General features: G+C 51.1%; 1 protein-coding gene across 2 annotated transcripts in view; it reads right to left on the reverse strand.

Annotated features, from left to right (window-relative positions):
- The window catches only part of EGFR (epidermal growth factor receptor), a 129219-nt gene that overhangs the window by 49816 nt on the left and 64406 nt on the right, over positions 1–14997 (reverse strand). The gene's annotated exons all lie outside the window — the stretch shown is intronic.

Consider the following 14997-nt stretch of genomic DNA (forward strand, 5'->3'; position numbering starts at 1 on the left):
CTGTGCCTCTCAGAAGAATTCCCTGGGGACGAGCGGCTCCCTTCGGCCGCTCGGAACATTCTCTGCCCTGCTGTTTCCCCGCAGACAAAGGCCTCCCCTGACCTTGACCTTGACCTCTGTGGTGGTTTCATAAGTTTAGCTGGACTTGCCGGCTGTGTGCACGTGTTTTCCTTTCAGGCTCGTTTTCAAATGAACATTTTGTTTCCACTTACTCCTGCTGAATTTAAATATCCTTCTCAAATCTCATTTTTAAACCGGGAAACGGAAGTAGCAGTTGGAGAGGACTCACCCCGTCCTCCCGGGCGGGGCCCGGCCCCCTTTCCCGGGTTAGCTCCGCAGCCCAGAGACCGCCTCCTGGGGCCACCGAGCAGGAAGGTCTGACTCGGAAATCACTAGCCACCACCCGGGGAGCTCAGGGACACCCAAGCCAAGCCTCTGCCACCGAGGATCTTAATTCTGGCCCAGACACTATTGTTTCCAGAACACATTAGTCCCTCATGGCTCTGGAGCGCTATCCATTAAAAGCGACAGTTCTCATAGGTAACCACTTGCTATCAGGTAGGTCACCAGCCAGAGCCGGCCCCTCGTAGCCACGGGTTTCACTCCAGGAAACAGAGCCCAAGCCTCGGTTACGAGGATCCAGAGCACAGCTGGCAAACTCCTCTGAAAAGAGCAGGGAATACATATTTCGGGTTTCCGATCATATGCTCTCTGTCCCAACCACTCAACTCCAATGCATTCGGGCAAGACCAGCCAGAGACGACAAGCACACAAATGGGCAGGACGGCATCCCGCGCCAATAAAACTTTATTTACACAACCAGGCAGCAGCTGGATGTGGCCCGTGGGCTATCCTTGGCCCATCTCTGTTTCAGAGGAAGGCCCAACAGGAGGTCATGACTTGCAGACGGTCTAGACATTCAATGGTTTGACTTAGGCTTTTCCAACTTACGATGGTGGGACAGCAACACACATTGGGTAGAAACCCTCCTTCAGATTTGAATTTTGGACCTTTCCCAGGCTAGCGGTACGAGGTGCAGACTCTCTGTGACGCTGGGCAGTGGCGGCCCCGGCTCCCAGTCAGCCCCACGAGCATGAGGGTCAACAACCGCTACGCTGCAGGGCGCTAGGTTGCCAGCGTTTTGGGATATTGTGGTCCAAGCACGGTTAAGGTGGGCGGGGCTAAGCTCTAATGTTTGGTAGGTCAGGTGTACTCAACGCACTTTCGACTTAACGATATTTTCAACTTATCGATGGGTGTATCAGGATGTCACCCCATGGTAAGTTGAGGAGTGTCTGTATATGATTAGAAGTCCCCTTCTCCCGTCCTTTCTAGAAGATAAACTGGCTAACGTGATTCACTTTCCTTCAAACTCTAGGAGGGTTTTCTCAGGGTTAAGATCCTCCTAGTTCATCATCAGCTCAAAAGAGGCATCGACGAGACGAGGTCCTGAGAACTGACAGGAAGTGCAGGGGCGGGGACTGCTGTTTATTAGATGTGGTTTTGTGTCCGGGGTGTTTCAGCTCCGTGCTAGGCATCATTTACTTCTAGGACTGGATAGACAACTTCAAATGTCCCCCCTAAATCAGAGAGTCCTGGCTTTCCACATCCACGACACATGGTTGTCAAGTCAGCCTGTCCGTTCTGAGTGACTAAGAGTTTTAATCTTGCTCAGAGGGTGTGGACAACGGTCACAGAACCCTTCCTCACCTTGATCTGCAGCTAGCCCGCGGCTCGTGGCCTCCAGCTTAACGCAGACGCCGGGCACCTTTCCTTCACCTCACAGCCCTGCAGGTACCCGACCACAGCGACTGTGTCTCACGGCTCCTCCCACCCCGGGCTGTCCTCCGGATCCCCCCCCACCTCTATGGTCGTGGGAAGTCCACGTGTGTGGCCTCCTTCCGGCCACACCCCCCCTCACCCGGGCTCCCTCGGCCAGGTGGCTGCGCCTTATGGACTTGCCTTTGTTCACTCTCTGGGGGTGAAAGCATCCTGTGGACTCGCGGCACATTCTGTCTCTAACAAATAATATGTCACCCTGAGAACAACAGCAAACATTTCGTTTCCCTTTGATGTCCCTTTAGCTTATTCCCCTGAGACAGTCAGCAAGCAATAAAAGATGAATAAATACCGCCGAATCGCTGAAGTGTCTGTGTAAACATCATATATAAGTTTTCCATGGCCTTGGTTCACTTTTTATTTTCAAGGCTTAATAACTCACACAGCAGTTGAGCAATGGAAATGGAATCCCTACCATGACTATTAATAGTAGGGCTGCCGGTAAATTCCTCCCGAGCTGGACGAGAAAGTGTTTTTCCTTGCTCGGTCCCTCCGAGGTTTTAGTTTCTATAGCATCCTGCTGGCCTAACAGAATTAGATTTGCTACCGACAGGAGATGCCGAATGCTGTGGTTGGAAGCCCATTTTCCGATGGAATGTATTTGAGATTTAAACATAGTGATGACCCCCCGGACCGTGACTCCATTAGAGTAACAGACGATAAAACATATCGCGGCCATCCTGGTTCGTTATTATTACTCAAGAGAACACATAAAAATAAGTCATGTGGGTGATTCACAAAACATACTTTTTATCTTCTTTTGAAAAAAAATCGTAGCCTTTCTCTTATGCTTTTATCTTGCTGCCAGCAACGATTTGGTCTCTCTTCTTTGTTGACCTTCTTTTTAAACAAATACTTTTATTCATTTTTTTTTAGAGAGAGAGGACGGGAGAGGGACACAGAGAGAGAGAAACACTGATGTGAGAGGGGAGCGCTGACCGGCTGCCTCCCACACGCCCCCTCCTGGGGACCAGGCCCACAACCTGGGCACGCGCCCTGACCGGGAATTGAACGGTTGGCGCCCAACCAACTGAGCCACACTGGCCAGGGGCCAGGGCTTAACCCTTCATTTATAGCCTCTGTTCGTGTTGAAGTGAGACGATGGCGGTGGACCGGCTCCATCACGGTGTTAATTCTAGGCCAAAGAATCCAGGAGTGAATTTCTTCATCTCTTAGCAAGAAACTACTGGGTTTTTCCCACCGAGAACACTTAGAGGTAAAATCTCCAGAAACCACCTAGGCTGCTTTGGATGTCAGAAGCATCTTTCAAAACGAGAAGTTCCGACACTTGCTTTCACCAAGATGCTCTAAGGTGAGCACAGCCTGGCATGCCCAGGAGACCCCTGGTGATTAAGGGCGAGGCACGGAGTGATGGGGCGGGGCTGAGCCACTGGGGCTGGAAACCACCTCACCCGGGAGCTGTTTCCCCCACGATACGTCTAAGGACCAAGTCTAGCTCAGCGGTTCCCTGCAGGAGCTGGGAAAAGCTTCCGTTTGCCCCCGAGCCTGCCCTGGCTTCGCTGTGGTCCCACTCAATCTGACAGAACATGTCGAGGAGATAAAGTCATTCCTGGCAGCCGGGCCCTGCATGCCCCTGCAAGGCCAGCGCTGGGGAGGATGCCGTCCAATGGCCTGCTCAACGGCTGGGGGGCCGGGCCCAGAGCGATGGGCATATTTCAATAGGCTGGTAATCTGTGATCTAAAGCACTTTTCTTGTTTGTTTGTCTTCTGGCTTTTCAAGCTGACGATCTGGTTACTGAGGCCAGGAAGGAGAGGAGTGAAAAAAACTGTAATGTGTGCTCTCTGTCTTAACTGAACTCATCCTTAAGCTGTTTATTCTGGCCCATTGTCAAATCTTCAGGAGCGTGGGGTGGGAGCAGAAGGGGTGAGGACTCCTCCGGGGCCAGAGGATGGCCTCCCAGTGAATGGATTCCTGCCTTGTTGAGTGGCCACTCAAACCAGATTCCCCCCCACCCCCTGGAAACTCAGAAAGTTTTCTCCACAAGCGTTTCTTTGTAAGCTCAATTAAGTTTTATAATAACTTGTGCTTTTAGTTTAAGAAATACAGATGTTGTGTGGGTGGTGGTGAGGGCGAGGGGGGGGACGAGAGGTAGAGTGGAGTAAGGTTATAGATGCCTCCTCCTTCGGAAAATGTGGGAACACTTTCTTTCATGGAAAAAGCAGATCAGCTCGTAGGATTACTGAACCATGAACATCGTTTGTAGAGCACTGAGAGAAAGTCATGGCTGGTGGTTTTGGGGGAGGCCAGACTGGGCCATCTCCTTCCTGCTAAAGAGACCCAGATATCTGGGAAGGGATTCTCTGGAATTAGAATTTTATGCTTGAAAACAGCCCAAGAGTTGGGGAGCAGAACTAAGCCGTTCATCCAAATTTCAGCTCAATTTGCAAAAGAAATACAGACCCCCCCCCCCCAAATAGTAAAGAGCAATGTGGAATAAGTATTGTTGAGCCAGGGAAGGAAGGAACGCTTGTTAACTAGACAATAGATTAATTTTCACTGGGGAATGGTTTTTACCATTGGAAATGCATTTGCAGCCTCCTGCCTGCCCAAGTCTATTCACTTAGCACTTAGTGTTGATGTGAGGTTCCATGGGGGTGTTTGCACTCTGCTGAATGTTTGTGGCTATTTCAGAGGACAATTTCTAAAGTAAATTTTAAACCCTAAATCCCACAATACTTTTCATATAATGACTTAGGTATTCACTACACACCCATCTACTTACAAATAAAATAACACCTACAAAATGCTTTACGGTTTAGACTCGCAAATAATCTAAGCTTTCAGATGCATGTCTACCTAATACTTCAGCTATTTAACAAAAATGAACCTAATAGGGAAACTACTGAGAACGAAGCCCATTAGAGTGAAGCCCTTTGTCATTTTTGTCCACGTGTGGCTCCTAAGCCGGAAGGTAATGGGACCAGCCCAGGGAACGTGTTCCTTTGTCTTTCTTGCAGCAGACGCCCACTGAGCACCTTCCCAGCGAGCGTGGTGGCCAAGGGCGCCGAGGGGGGCCACTGGAGCAGACGCTGCCCTGTTTAAGCTCATGGGTTCCAGCGCTGGAGGCCCACCTTGGAATCTGCTCTGTGGGTATGGGTGGTGTCATCGCAGGCAAATTACTCCTCCCCGTGGAGCCCCCCTTTCCTCATCTGTAAGATGAGGGTAAAAAGTGCCCCCACCATGGGGTAAGGATTAAAACTGTTAATATCTGTAAAACAGTGTCTGGCTCATGTAATCTACTGCCACCACCATCATAATCACCATCATCATCACCATCACCATCATCACTATCATCATTACGAGCATCACCAGCATCACTACCACCATCACTACCATCATTATCACCATCACCATCATCATCACCAGCATTGCCAGCATTATCATGACCATCATGACCATCATCATGACCATCACCATCACCATCATCATCACCAGCATCACCACCATTATCACCATCACCATCATCACCATCACCATCATCACCATCATTACTATCATCATCACCACCATTACCACCATCATCATCACCACCATCATCATCACCATCATCATGCCCACCCCCATTATCATCACCATCATCACCATTACCATCACCACCATCATCACCATCATCACCATCATCATCACCACCATTATCACCATCATCATCATCATCATCACTATTGTCATTTTAGTGTCCAGGGACATGGTGTAGATAGGGCTGACTATTCCTGCCTCACGAAGCTTACAGTCCAGTCTTCATGTGGGCTTGAGTCAACCAAGAGCATTGCCCACAGGGGTCCATCCTTTGACTTAGTTATCCCCAGTCCAACCCCGGGTACAGTGACAATGGAGATTTCATAAAAATCCCAAGATCCATGATATTCACGTAGGGTCCTCTCTGGTTTCCAACCACAGGTTGCAGCCAACGATATCACAGACAACACCATAACTGTAGAGCTTAAATTTGCAATTTTGAAAAATCTGAAAACTCAACAACAGAGTCAAGCAACACCCCTGAGCCTTGGTCCACACCTTACGTCCTGCTCAGCCTCCATGTCGGATAATTCAGTCCACTTCAAGCCTAACGGCATCTGAGACACATCGATACCCATAAAACATGTCGAAACAAAGCTGGTAGGTTTGATTGATGTGGTACAAAATGTCACGGGAACATTCGTGCCAACAGCACAGGGGAAATATCAACAAGTCTGGACATTTTAAAACCATGACTGATGGACAAAAAAAAAAAAAAAATCTTTTCCTGTAACTTAAACTACAGCTTTTTTGTTCACATCTCTATTTCTTTATTACCCTCTGTCGCTAATTAGACTCTACAGCTACACACACGTGCACATGTCTGAGCTGCGAAAGGCCAGCTGCTCTATTTTTTCATGGCGTTTCCTCCCGTTTGGGTCCCTCTCTGTGTCTCCTGCAGGTTTCCTTCTCTGGAGCTGCACCTTGGGTCTGAGCTGACATCTGTGTTGGCGAGACCATGCAGCTCCGGAGCTCCCGACAAAGCCTCGTGGGGGAAGCACGCGGTCCACGGGAGACGCGGCTCCCAGGACGGCGCCGGCCCGGGCAGTGGGACACACACGCTCTGGAACATGTTACAAGGAGGTGCTTCGGGGTGAAGGGGTGCACTTTCCCAGGGACTCTCTACCACAGAGGAAGTAAAAGCCAAAAAGCTTGTACGGAAAATACATCCTTTCCGGGACACGTAATCCGGAGCAGAAACATGCAGTATTTTAAATTTTCTCTCTCTATATATATTACACGTAAAAGAATGATTATCCCAATGACTATAAGTACATTTTAAACACATTTTTTAGTTGCCTCAGCAGATATCTACGTGCCAAAGAATGCCCCGTTCACCCCTCAGCTTGCACCAGACTGTGAGCATCAGCCCATGAAACTTACTAGGCCGCACCAGGAAGGGTCTAAAGCCACTCGTCACACCTTTCCCCAGACGAGACATTTAGGACACAACCTGGTACAATGGAGGAAGCAGGGGGTCGCTTTCAGTATCTTCTACGGTAAGACTACCAGTAAGCGGAGCCCGTGACCGGGTCTCGTGTGACGTGCTGATCACAGGCCAGCCTGGCGATCGTTGTAAGATTACCCGGCATGTGGGTCATTTCAATGAGGCCTTGGTGTTGGAGGGGCGCTGCTGAAAGCCCCCCTGGTGCATCCGTCCGTCACCATTTCCTGACGCGGGACACTGAGCGCTGGCCCGTGTCCCGAGGGAACTCAGTCACCGGCAGAGATGGGAGGTGACAGGGTGTAAAAGAAGCTGAAGCAACTCCTGAAACTGCTCATTACAGCGAAGGGAGAGAGAGGGCACCTAAGAAAGAAAACAACCCGCACCCGAAACACTTCCTAAAAGATTCCAGGCTGGAGCTGGTCTGTGAGGAATTACTTTTGGAGGCGAAACGGGTAGAAAGAGAGGCGTGGAAGCAGGAGGACATTTGCTGAGTGAGCTGGGACCCGAAGCCGGTGGGAACAGAGGCTCCCAGGCCCCAGGGGACTGGAGGGGCCACACCCAGGCCTGAGGCTGCTCCAGCTGGGGCGGGAGGTTCTGGGGGGCCTGGGCCCCGGGAGGCGTGGGAGGGGCCGGCAGTGATGGGCAGACTGCACCAGGCTGGCTGGGACCAGACAGGTGAGAGCTCACGTTATCCAAGGGCAGGGAGGCTGAGGTCGGGCCTCCAGGAGGGAGGCTGAGAGCCAGGGGAAGGGCGGGGCGGGGGGGCGGGAGACTGTGGGTGTTGGAGAGTTTGGAGGAGAAGCTCCGGTTTATGGGCAGATCTCAGAGGGCTCTTAGGGAGAAGAGTCCCTTGGTGAGTCACAGGCTTGTTTCACACAGAATAACTAAACTTATCATTTCTTCCAGAAAGTAAGCTCAGGCCCACCCTCTGAATCTTTTTTTGGACGGTCAAGAACCTCTCAGGCGAATGAAAGAGACTCTCATGGTCTGAAGTGACTTTTAAAGAATCAAGTAGACAGTGCGTCTATTGAATTTTTTAAATCTTAAGACATGTACCATGAGATCTATGCTCCTAACCATTTTTTTAAAAAACACACCAGTATTTTTATTGATTTTTAGAGAGAGAGGAAGGGAGCGGGGGAGAGAGAGAAACATCGGTCGGCTGCCTCCTGCTCGCCCCATACTGGGCATCAGACCACAACCCAGGCATGTGCCCTGACCGGGGATCGACCGCAACCTCTGGGTGCATAGATGACCCCAACCTACTGAGCCGCACTGACCAGGGCCCTCCTCACCCTTTTTAAGCGGCTGGAAAGGACCGGACAGCGACGAGCCACAGGCACAGAGCAGACCTGATGCTCCTGCCCCCAGCCAAGGTCGCCTGTCCCACCAGGACGGCAAATACGCCCGTCAGAGAACGGAATCAGTTCCAGCAAACGGTCGATCACCGCATCGCCGAAATGCCTTTTTAGTCTCACAAGGGGAAGTTCTCCTAAAATGAAGAAGTTCCGTTCATTGAATTTACCCAGGAGAGCCTGGTAAACCAAACACAAGGCAAACCCACCCAGCGCAGTGCAGGGGCCGTATTTCTAGTCCGATTTCGTAGGAATTCTCGGAACCACTCGGTCCACGGGGGGGGAGGGGAAGTCAGGGGGCTGGGGTGGGAGGGGATGGAGAGGAAGACAGTGGCAGGAGGCACGGCTCCAGCCCGCCGAGGACAAGTGAAATCTCTAGAACCCGGGACGGGGGCGGGAGGGGAGACCTGGCTCTTCCCATCGAGGAAAACGCAAAGGCGCCCGAGACCTTTTCCTAACGCCCAGCACTGGCCCAGAGAGGAGGCGGCCTTCGGTCTGACCCCCGCAGCCCGGGGGCAGCAGTGACGCCTGCCCTTTGCGCCCCTCGGCCGAAGTGCCTCCTGAAAGGGCAGAAACAGGGCAGGGAGCAGCCCTTTCCCGCCGACGCTGCTGGGAAAGCTCCCCGTTGCTTCCATCCCCCAAACCCATTCACGGCTGTGCACATCCAGGCCCTCGGAGGTGGGGGTTGTATGGGTTTTCCAAAGGAGACAGCGAGGAGAACTTTAATGTGCGACGGGCGGCCTCCTGCCCCTGCCCAGCCTGAGACACTGCCCTGGGTTGCGACACTTGGATCCAGTTCAGGGAATCTTCCCCGCTTTCAAAACACATGACGTCGCGCTGCAAGCCTCGGTTATCGCCCCCCCGGCCCCGTAAAGCAGCCCAGCAAAGTCCCAACTTGCAACCAACAGGCCGCGCGCTACCAGAGAACAGTTATCTAACCTCCCAGAAATGGCACCCGGCAAGTTCTCCCCATAGCGCCGTCTGAAGGCCCCACGTCCCGTGGAAAATAAAGGAATATGCAGCTTGGTGAGCGGCCTCCGGTCCCACGGGGTGCTGAAGAGGTGCCGCCCGTGACGCAGCGAGAAGCGGGGAGCTCGGCAGCGCGCATCGGGGTTCACTGGGCCCGACACGCCCGGGCGCCGCGCCTGCTGCTGCAGGATCGAGGCAGGGCCTGTGCCCCCACGGAGCTGACAATCTAGGAGGAAGGGGGACAGACGGACACTGCCTACCGGTGTGTGTCTGCCACACCCGCACGGGCCGGCTGACTCAGGGAGAGCGAGAAGCTGCCTCTCCCGGTGGGTGATCACACACGTCCTCACTCACGCATTCTTTTCTCTACAGGGTGAATAACTTTCAGATGAAAGGGTGGGGCCATGAGTGGTCCAACCAAGGAAGGACTCCCGTGAGCTGCTCAGTCACCGTGCAGGGACCGATGTTACTCCTGCAGGACACCGGGGATGGGGACTGGTCACACGTGAGCCAAGGATTAAACATTCATGGACAGGTACAGCGTGAGAGCCAGGGTGATTTCCATACACTCCCCCCAGCTTCGGTGAGGTATAACTAACCAATAAAACCTGTATATACTTACAGTGTGCAACTTGATGATTTCTCACACACACGCACACACGCACACACACACGCTGTGAAACGACCTCCGTAGTCAAGTTCATGAACACATCTGCCACCTCTCCTGGTTACCATTTTTTTTAGAACACTTAAGATCTGTTTTCTTGATTAACCAAAGAAGTTACATGCATATAAGCATAACCCATGGACATAGTCAATAACGAGGTGAAGGCCTGGGGAGGGGGTGGGAGCGAGGTGGAGGGGTCAATTGGGGGGAAAAATGGGACACCTGTAATACTTTCAACAATAAAGATAAATTTAAAAAAATAAAAAAACCATATAGTTAATAATAATAATAATAAAAAAGATCTGCTCTCTTACCCCGGCTGGTGTGGCTCAGTGGCTGAGTGTTGACTCATGAACCAAGACGTCACTGGTTCGATTCCCGGTCAGGGCACATGCCCAGGTTGTGGGCTTGATCCCCAGTAGGGGGCGTGCGGGAGTCAGTGATGTTTCTATGTCTCTTTCCCTCTCTCCCCAAAATATTAATAAAAACATATTTAAAAAAATAATCTCTCTTAGCAAATTTCAAGTATACAGGCCAGTCTTGAGCACTGCAGTCAGAGTGTGTTTTTTTGAGTCTCCAAAGGCACTCAGGTCACATTCCACTGTATCAGGGGAGGGGGTCTGAGTCACTCTGGGCCTGTAGCCTCACTAGGTTCTGTCTCTTGGGGAAGGACTTGTAGCCCACTCAGGGTACCGAGTGTAGAGAAAAAAGGCTGCTCAGTATATCAGTAAAGAAGCCTGTCAGCCCAGCCAGCGTGGCTCAGGGGTTGAGCCTCGACCCGTGAACCAGGAGATCGTGGTCGGATTCCCTGTCGGGGCCCAGGCCCGGGCTGCGGTCTCCATCCCCAGTGAGGGGCGTGCGGGAGGCAGTCGATCGATGACTCTCATCTTTCCTCTCTTTCCTCTCTCTCTAAAATCAATAAAAACATTAAAAAAAGAGAGAACACTTTCAAGAGGCCTGGATTTTATAGCATTCATGTTCTTATCAGATTGGACAATATCATCAATGTGAGGTCTTCATAACGATAAGGTCTCGCAATGATAAGCACAGGGGCACTTTATAAAATGAGCAGTGGGGAGAGAAAGGGACGGTGGCGTCAGGCTTACTTGACCCCCCCCCCCCCCCGTGGACCATGATTCTTTTCTCCTTGACCTGAGAGCAAAAGTAGGATTTGTTAAAAATAAAACATTTTTGAAATACATTTTTATAGCGGAAGTCTAGCTCTCCAGTTTGAATGTTTTAAGTGAAATGAGTTACTCAATGTTCCTGCCAGTTTGGTACAGAGGAAACATTTATGGGGAAGACTCTGGCCTTCCGATCTGTGGCTTCAACAATGTAACTTGTGCTGGAGACTTAAAGCTATGAGTGTAATTACAAGGCAGTTCTGACATGGACATGCAGAAGCCCTGGCTGGGGGTGTTGGCTGGGGGTGTCAGTCCCTGTTCAGGTCCTGTTTCTCATGTGTGCCCCCGGCTTCGGAGCTGAGGCCCTATGCCAACATCTTCTCGAATTTTCTGTCTGTAGAATCCAACCTTTTGAAATTTCTGAGCCCTCACACACACTCACTACTGGTTTTCTCCAGCTGGACTCGGTCACTCACAGCCACTTTGCATGAACAGATGTGGAAGCCGTGAGATGAAGTTTTCCTGCTCCAGCGAGGACGTCTGCAGACCGCTTGGGGATGTGTCTGTGAACAGGGTGTACAGACGCTCTCGGTGGATGCCCACCCGCAGCCTGGGCATCGTCTCACAGAGCTCCTAGCAAGGGCAGGGCCATGGTCCAGAGCTGGGAGTGTCACCCTCATCCTGAGCCCCGGCTCCAGCTGCTACCGCTCTCCTGAGATCAAATGTCCCCAGGCTGCAGCCGCCACGGCCAGTCCCTCCGTTTGGAAAAGAGGCCCTGTTTGTGTTTTGCAGCTTAGCTGTAACCTGCTCCCTCGATGTGGGAGTTGGAGAGCGTGGGGTTTCCCAGAGGAAGTGCCCTCCCTTCTGGCCGTGCCATCCTTCCCTGGGCGCTATGATGTCACATCCATTCACGCGCTCACTCTATAAACACTCACTGATCTGAAAGGTGGTGAGAAAACCTTTAACCACATCCCTGTCTCACTGTATAAACCATGTGGACCAAAAGAGCAACTGAGAACAAAGGACAGCCATGTGGAACAAATGGACAAACTCTGAACACTCGACATTCAGCAAAAGAAACTAGACACGTGAGAGTCCATACGGAATGGTGCCATTTATACAAAATTCAAGAATAGGCAAAACTAATCCATTGGGGCAGTGGTTCCTGCATCCCAGAGAGGGGCACAAGAGGCCTGCTGTCCTGATCTGGGTGCGGGGTTTGGGTTTGTGTAATTCATCCAATGCCCACCTTTGATGTGTGTGCAGCTTTTGACCCTGTTCCACTTGAATTGAAAACTTACTTGAAAGAATTCTAGGGAGCTGCTCCCTATGAGGAAAGCTGCCTGGGGCATCAGAGCCCCATCAGGAACTCAGGTTTCCAGAAGGGAGCCGAGCAGGGGCTGGCAGAAAATGCCAACGGGGAGGCGCAGGGCCCTCACGGCCTCTCACCGCAGGACCTGCAAACACGAGGTGCTGCTCTAACTGGGTTCCTCTGGACGGCTGCCAGGGGTGGGGTTCTGAGCTCATTGCGGGCACAGAAGTCTCACCTGCCTGCCTGAGAGCAGAAGCCGGGAGGGCAGAGGCCTGGTCTCCCAGAGCCTGTGATCGGGGATCTACCTGCACACAGGTAGAGCTCATCTTAGTCACATGAAGACTTGCAACTGTCTTGGTTCCATGCCATCAAGCCCTTCAGTTGCTAGAGTAACCTTCTTTTGTAGCATGACTAAGATACATTGTTACTGGTGTCAAACAAATAAGGTTACAATAAGGACCATGAACCGACCTGTTCTGCCCCCCATTCCAAACTGAGTCAGATAATAGAAAACACTGAACCCTGGCTTAGGAACACTTGGTTTCCAACCTCAGATGCTTGCCTGTTACCTGGGAAGAGCTGTGTGTGTGCATGTGTGTGCATGTGCGTGTGTGTGCCTCTTCCTACACTCGACCTGCCGTCTGTTGAAAATGTAAACTTGTAACAATACATAGTTGCCCTGCACATTTCAGACTCGACATTCTCAACTTGTTATGCAAAGCAGGGGTCAAGCAGTGCAAAGACTGCAGGGACCTGGCATCCGTCCTGGGACTGGGACTGGGACTGGGCGGGAGAGGGCGGGGCACACAGGAAGTCCTCCGCGTGATTGACAGGCTTGACGTAAACGCATCACCTGACAGCAGCAGCCCCAGCCTCGGCAGTAAACGGAGGTGTGGGAGTGAGGCCTGTGGGGAGCAGTGTCCCCGCTGTCCCAGCAGCCCCCCTGCCTGTGAGCCTAGACCCTGGAGAAGGCTGCCAGGAACCCCCTGAGGTTTAGAGCTCTGCGAGTCACTCTTCTATCCTGTGGCTGATTACAGACTCTAATGTAAAAGACAGAAAAGCTAAGATCTCACGTAACGATACAACTTCTTAAACGTGTTACAGGTCGGTGCGCGTTGGGTGAGCAGGATTCATCAAAGCAGCCACCGCGACTGAATACTGACTCTGTGGACCATGTGTGAGGTGTTCCTGCAGTGACTCTGGCAGCGAAGACCCTCGTTCCCGGGCTGGACGTGGGGTTAAGAGAGTCCATGCCTTAAAGTGCCTGTCACACTTCGATTTGATGGTACTTTAGTATAAGAGTCTTGGTGATATTTTAACTTAGGGTATTTTTTGAAGCCATCTTAACTTTTCATGCAAATTTTAAAAATAAAAAATTAAAGGCTACAAAATGTTTCATTACCTCTATGCAATGTCCTTCTCTCAAAACCTGATATTTATATAGGTTGTAACACTATATTTCATTGTAATGGCAGGAAACCCCCCCACAAACATGTATATTAATACTGTAAGTCTATTGGACATGGGCACTGTAGGAGAGAATGGATTCTCCAACTATGTCAAGGCCAATGGTTTCTTGTTTAAAAAAATTAGAAATGGAGATTTTTAAAAAGCACTATTTTTTTTAAAAAACATTACTAAATGTCCAGTGTTAAGGGACTATCAAATAGATTATTGCACAGAGATATAAGATTGAGTGCTCTAACCAACATCTGTTAAAAACATTAAAAGGCATGAAAAACATCTCAGGATATGCTGTTCATGAGTAAAAACCCACAACACACACTAATACGTAAACGACGTTTGTCTCCGGGGGACAAGATGATATGAGGTTTTTCTTTACCACACCACGCTTTTCTATAGTCTCCTAACACTCCAGAGTGGCCCGGTCTTACTTTTTAAATTGAAGAGAGGGTGTTGAGTTTGGGGAAGAAGGAAAGCAGCCACTCGCAGGGTCTTTCCAGAGCACTGTTTCCAGCCCTGACCACACAGTGGAGTCCCCGGGAGGTTTTGAGCCCCAGTGCCTGGACCGAGGACACCAGAGCGTTTGTTCAAGCTCCCGGGGGGGGGGGGGCAGGACCACGGCAGTAAGGCCTGTGCGCTGCTTCGAGATCTGTGGGCATTTGGACGAGACTTGAACTCATATCAAAAAATTCCAGAGTCAGACACAGCCCCGCTTCTTATCTGATTGCCCTGGGGTCACGGTCAAGGCTGCGTGTTCAGGGATGTTTGTGTCTGGACGAAACTTCTGTGAACTTACAGAGCTGGGTTTCCAAGCTGAGGTTTTGGATCGATAGTGAACATAACTGGAGTTTTTTAAAAAAAAGCTTTTCAAAACACATATATGTACGTATTGATTTTTTTAGAGAGAAAGGAAGGGAGGGGAGAGAGAGAGACACATCCATGAGAGAGAAACACTGATCGGCTGCCACCTCTACGCCCCTTCCTGGGGATCAAACCCACAGCCCAGGCACGTGCCCTGACAGGGAATTGAACCCATAACCTCTTGGTGCAGGGACGATGCTGAATCACTGAGCCACGCCAGCCAGGCCACATAACTGAAGTTTTCAATGAATTCCCCCTTCCTCGCTCCTCACTGGAGGAGACCCATGGAAAAAATATGGGGAGTGTGGGAGGGGACTGTCTTGTCTACGGGGCAAAAACGCACTGTGTGCACACCCAGGACTTCACACCGTCGGAGGGAAAGCAAAAGCGAAACCACTCCCTGCAGCCGGGCCAGAGCCGG

This window comes from Miniopterus schreibersii (assembly GCF_964146895.1).
Source record: "Miniopterus schreibersii genome assembly, chromosome: 9".
Classification (NCBI taxonomy): Eukaryota; Metazoa; Chordata; class Mammalia; order Chiroptera; family Miniopteridae; genus Miniopterus; species Miniopterus schreibersii.